The following is a 6216-nucleotide window of genomic DNA, read 5'->3' on the forward strand; positions in this document are numbered from 1 at the left end:
CCTCAGATCCAGTACCAAAGAGTACCCTGGGTTCCTGTTGAGACCAGGTAAGGACCTCTGTTGGTTTTCTGAGGGCATGGCAGGCAGTCCCTGACTTTCAGGAGTAGCACAGAGGGAGGAAGCATTAAGAAGGGATTCAGTGAGTCCTCTGTTGCCCTCCAGAGGTCTAACACTCTGGCCACGCCTCCCAGTACCAGAATGCAGAATGAGAAGCCCACCTAAACAATGAACTGTACTGTGAAGGGATGAGCCTCATGAGAGAAAACCAGGACTTCCATCCTGAAACTTCATCAGGAACGTACAAGCCACACAACTACGTGTATACATTTATCTAAAAATATAGGTGGGTATTTAAGCTTTAATATAGCACAAAAAGTAAAAAAAAACTCTAACCTCTTAGTGCACAGGCTCAGTGGCTTTTAACAGTGGCCCACCACCTAGGATGTGTTAAGCAATCATTTATAACCACCTCTGTAAAACTTGGTCACCGTTTATATTTAAACACAGAACAAAATTTTGTTTTCCTCACGACAGGACCATCTAAATTGCATATGTACTGCTGACTTTCACAGAAGTTGTCCTTAGAGGAACAGGGTCTGCACAAGGCTGGTGCATAAAGCCGGTGGATGAAGCCACCAGAATCCCTGTGCATGAGGCCACCGGCTCCTCTGTACACTCCACCAAGGACAAGAACAGTGACTTTTCTGTTTTTGTTCAATAAGAGGCAGAAATTATACTGTGTAGAACAGAGTACCATTCACAAAATCCAAGACTAGGACAAAATCCCAATGAACCACATAATTCCTCATTATTCTTGTACTCCGTGAAACCCTGAGTTAACCAGTCACTAAACACCTGCCTTGAATCCAGGCACACCAGGATACTTGCGCATGCTTCTGAAAGGAAAAAGTTTAAAATTGCCCCCTAGACAAAAGTTGAAGCCAAAAGTGGGCCCTGGAACTGCCTGTTCCAGAAACTAGCTGATCACAGAAAGAGTAATTGCACCAACTGGTTCAGCCACTTTGTTTCAGAAACTAGCTAACTATAATAGCAGCTGACCATAATAGCAGGAACTGGTTAACCATAAAGTTAGATTAAAATCTTAAAGAACAATCATGAGGTTCTTCCTTGTGATTCGGTATGGTTTTTTCCTTTAAATACCCCTTCTTCCAACCATTCAAGGTCGAACTCCTCTACCCCTGTGTGGGATACGAGTCTCGATCCCAGTGCACTGGTTTCTGTCATCCCTATCAATAAACCTCTTGTTGATTGCATCAAGATCGGTCTCTCATGAGTTCTTGGGGGGTTGCGTCATCCCGAGACTTGAGTGAGGGTCTCCCCACTTTGGGGGTCTTTCACTTCCAGTTGATTCATTATCCACTTTCTGCTGTACTCCGTAGGCCAAAACCAGTTCCCCATTGGCAGGGAATGGGCAGATCATGGTGGATTTCAGTCCAGAATACAATTCCTTCATTCCTTATGATACTCAAGAAGGTTCTGATGAGTCCTGTCTGCTTTCCAGTCATAGAAAGAACTTGAATTCTAGATTTGATACAATCCACCAGATATACAGCAAGCCACAGGCAAATCCCACCATTTAGGATCAATGGGACAGGACCTAGTTCATCTTCTGATCTCCCTGATGCGAAAAATGATCTCAGTTCATAGCCACTGAAGAAAAAGTAGTAGCCTGGTACTTCTCTAAGTAAAGTGCTTGAGAGTCCATGGTAGAAGTACAAAGGGCCATCCTTCCTAAAGATTTCTTTCACAACTAACCAAACTGTATTCTGGCTGGCCGCTGTCTTTCCTGATGTCTCCATTTCATGCGTGGTCTGTACCCGCACTTCACAAAAGGTAGAGCAAAGGACTAGCAGCTGCATTCTGAAGGTCACTCAGTTTTGTCTGCCAGTCCAATCCAACCACTTTGGGGACCACCTTCTGGCAGAAGCCATAATGTGAAGAGCATCAAGTTCTCTCTAATATTGAAGCAACCACTGCAGGGTTGGTACCCTTGTAGAAGCCACAGAAACCCACCTGGGAGTAGGTCTTCAGGCAACAGTCGGTGAGGCCCCGGTAGAGGTCTAGAGATGTCTACATCTTCACTTTCATAGTGTCGAAGGACTGCCTAGTCAGTGCACACGCTGTGCCCCCTGAAGCCCCTTGCTGTGAGGTCAATGGCAGCTTGGATGACTGGATTGGACTTCATGGTGTTACTGGTTTCTGTGCAAGGCAATTCTCTGGAGGGATGGATGTGTACCACATATCCTGCCGCGCCCGGTTGTGTCTTGCCTGCGCTCCGCTGGCAGCCACTGGTCCTGGATAATTTTTAAGGTCACCATATGGGTCCGTTCCTCAGGCTCTCCCTCCTGAGAGCCCCTCCACCAGCCTTCCCTTCTGAGGCAAAATTTCAAGTTTTAAAGAATCTGCTTGATGAATTTCTCATCCCCATTTTGAATGACTTACTCAGCCATCTAATCTGTTTTTATTTGCTTTAGCTTGCAACATTTCAACTGATTTAATGTCTTTGGATTTGGTTATTGAGAAGTTGTGAACTTTTGAAGGAATCATTTTTCCTTGCCCCCATCTCTGGTTTCCATTTTATAACACTTGCATCTGTTGGGATGGCTATCTTTTTACATGAGGGTCATATTAGTGGGCAGTCTTCTATTTTTCCATGTGTATTCATCAGTATGCAAGTGCATGGGTTTGTGCTGGTTAATGGAAGTGCAATTGTTACATATTGATATGGAGATCAGAGGACAATCTTGGGTGTCACCATCCACCACCTTTGAAAGGTGTGGTGATATTTTCATTGTCCCTGCATATTGCTGAATGTTGAGTGAGCCCTAGCAATTTGTCTGTTTCTACCACACCAATGATGAAATTGCAAGTACGTACCATAATGCCTTCATTTCTAAGTGAATTATAGACCTGCATACTGAGTCATTCTTATAGACTCTCTTGTAGTGGCAGATCCCATTAGCACTTGATAAAGAGAATGCAGACCACAGTAGAATGATACAACCCCCTGAAATGTTTACTATTGTGATATGTAATTGTAAATAACCCCATCCTCAATTAATATAGATTGGAAAGGAAGCAAGAAAATATAAACTAGGTTGTTTTAATATTAACAAAAGTAAATACATTGATAGTAAGTTAGCAATAATACACTGAATAAGTAGCAAAAAATACGGGGCTGAAGAGATGGTTCAGTAGTTAAGAGCACTGACTGCTCTTCCAGAGGTCCTGAGTTCAAATCCCAGCAACCACATGGTGACTCACAACCATCTCTAATGGGGTCTGATGCCCTCTTCTGGTGTGTCTGAAGACAGCTGCAGTGTACTCATATATAATAAATAAATACCTCTTTAAAAAAAGTAGCAAAAAATAGGAGAGTCTGATAGTATAAAGGAATAGAGGTATGAAAAGTAATAATGAAGGGTAACAAAACAAGTAAGAGCTTAGTCAGTGGCTGCTCCTTGGTGAGGAGCAACAGCTGGAGATAATCCACTTTCCCCCAATTTTGATGAATAGTAAATGTGCATATAAAGGGTACCATCAGCACCTTTTGTTTCTCTCACAGCCACATAGGTTGGATCAGAAAGAGTAATAAGAAGACTGAACCCCATTCTAACTTGCCCATTTGAGTGTCAGTTAAAACAATGACCTCTGCTCCTTCTAAACTCATACAAGTGATATTAGTACATGGATCTTGGAAAAGAACAAATGCAAGGGCAGCCTTCAAACATTTTTGCCAGCAGAATTTATAGAATACCTAGTTGGATACTTCCCAATACACATGACATTTTACCAGTGCACTTGAAATGTTTAAGAAATAGTTGTTCTCCTGTAACTGCTTGTATTCTAATGCTAATTGGTTCCCCAAAATCAGTTTGCAGGAGAGTGTCTACAGATAGCAGCTGGGAACCTGTTCAGTTAATCCTGATTGGTAAATAAAGATGACAGCAGCTAATAGTTGTGAAGGTGAGGTTTAGTTTTCCTGGGCTTGGGACCATGAGGGAGAAGGGAGGAAGAGAGACAGAGACATTCTGTCTGATGAGTGAACAGGAGAGAGGAGCGGAACCACCGTATAAGGGGGCCAAAAGGATGACACCCAGAATGCTGCTGAATTGGATCTAGAGCAGCCAAGATGGAACATAGAAATTAGTAACTAATAACTTGGAATTATTGGTGGGAGGTAGATTCTAGCAGCATGGAGGCTAGGCAGCTGCCCAGCTATTAAGCACACTGCTTAAGGCATATTAAAATATAAAGGATGTGATCATGTTTCATTCAGGAACGTAAAACATTGAGGTGGGAGCAATCCCATGTAAGGGATTTGTTATTAAATATTAATGCTACATATTCCATTAAATGTTTCTGAGGCTTTAAGTGTCAAAGAGGGTAATCCAACCAAGATATCTGTGATGTAGACTGAAGCACATATTCCTAGTGATCCTACTTGGTTCAGCTACTCAGGTCTCCTACTCAACCCCCACTAGTAACTGATCTAATTTCTCTTCCTAGATACCAGACTACTCCCTACTGGAAACACCATCTACTCACATATTCCAACAATAGAACTGTATCCATGAATCTCTGTCCTTATTACCACTAATTTCTACTCTCAAGGTGATCTCTCACATAGTCAGAGAGAGGGAATGGAGGGAGAGAGGGGAGGTATAGTGGAAGGAGGAAAGGGAACGAGAAGGGGAAAGGCTGTTAGTTTTGAGTAAGCAATGTAGGGAACTGTAAGATCTGATTCCAAGACAACCCACCCTTATACATGATTGGTGTCACCAATCTATTACTATAGTTCTTAATAATTATATTTTGATCATACAAAAATCACAGTTCACAAGGAACCTTTTGTACTAATTTGAGAGAAGACACATTATTATTTTGTTATATTTTAAAATTTTGTTATATTTAAAAATTAATGAATGAATGTAAACTTAGCCACTAGGTAAAAGTTAAAAACTGAACTGTCATTTACACTTGCTAGGAGAAGAAAAATCAGTTTTCTACAGTGGAGTGACACTGGCTAAATCAATTACTCTAAGGCAGGCCTCATTTTAGGTGGTAGTTGACCAACATATAGTGGATTCCAGCTTTTGTGTGTGTGTGGGGGGGGCACTTTTATGTGATTACAGGCTGGTGTTTTTTCTTTTTCTTTTTGGGCATAGTATTATTTTGTTTTGTTATTTTGGGGGAATTATGTTGTTTTATTGAGTTTTTTTGAGAACCTAAAGTTGGGTAAGTGGGAGTCAGAGAAAAAGGAAATTAGTTTCTTATTGGAAAACCATCATGATTTGCTGATTTAAAAATATTATGCAAAATAATTCCCACCATAATAAAGTTCAATGTATCAATTGCTTAATGCCAAACTTGTAAAAATTTTGAATATTAATATTACTTAGCTCTAATAAGTTGGTGCTGACTTATACAGCACAGCACATGGCAAAATCAGAACTCAAATGGGACTGATCATTGTAAGAGAGGTGTATGGAGCATGAAAACAATTCATTCAGAGCAGGAAATTACAAATGGAAGTTTGAATCAAGTGGGCCAATGGAGAACAATAATTTCCTTGATTTATGTGTTTCAAATTACATGCAGTAATTAAAATAATGACACACAAGCAAAGCTACAGTAGCATAATTTCTGTTGTTGTAGAGAATATCAGGCAATCCCTCCTTTAGGGTATCTATTCGCTTATTTCTGTTTGGATTTCTTTATGCTCTTTAATCTGGACTTGAAGCCTTTTTAGTTTAATACTGGAATATCATTCCCTATCCTTTGATCCAACAGAAACTTACTCCACTTTTTGATACATTTTTTTCTTCAAGAACTTGCCACCATTTGAGAAGTTGAGCACATTAATGGTGTGCTTTTCTTTGCTTCTTACTGCCTGAAGAATAATTTCATGAATCAGGTTTTTTTCTGTTTTGTTCATAGTTATAGCTCTAGTATCTAGAATAGTGACTGACAAAAAATAGTAGGTCCAGAAATATTTGGTGGATGAATGCCAATGCTGATAAAAAGGCAGTGTACCAGCAGAGGGGCATAAATAATGAGGAGTTCTTGGTGATATGAAAGAGACAAGATCAAATGAACAAGAATAAAGAGAACTGCCAAACTCCAATATCTAGCAGAGGAAGCAAGATCCATTCTAAATTTAGGTACAATAGATGCAGAATGAAGAAGGGTCTG

At 40.5% G+C, this 6216-nt stretch overlaps 1 pseudogene; it reads right to left on the bottom strand.

Annotated features, from left to right (window-relative positions):
• Positions 1 to 540: 540 nt before the first annotated feature.
• On the bottom strand, positions 541 to 2206 carry LOC116888206 (annotated as a pseudogene).
• Between the last annotated feature and the right edge of the window lie 4010 nt (positions 2207 to 6216).

Source organism: Rattus rattus, chromosome X (assembly GCF_011064425.1).
Source record: "Rattus rattus isolate New Zealand chromosome X, Rrattus_CSIRO_v1, whole genome shotgun sequence".
NCBI classification, from domain to species: domain Eukaryota; kingdom Metazoa; phylum Chordata; class Mammalia; order Rodentia; family Muridae; genus Rattus; species Rattus rattus.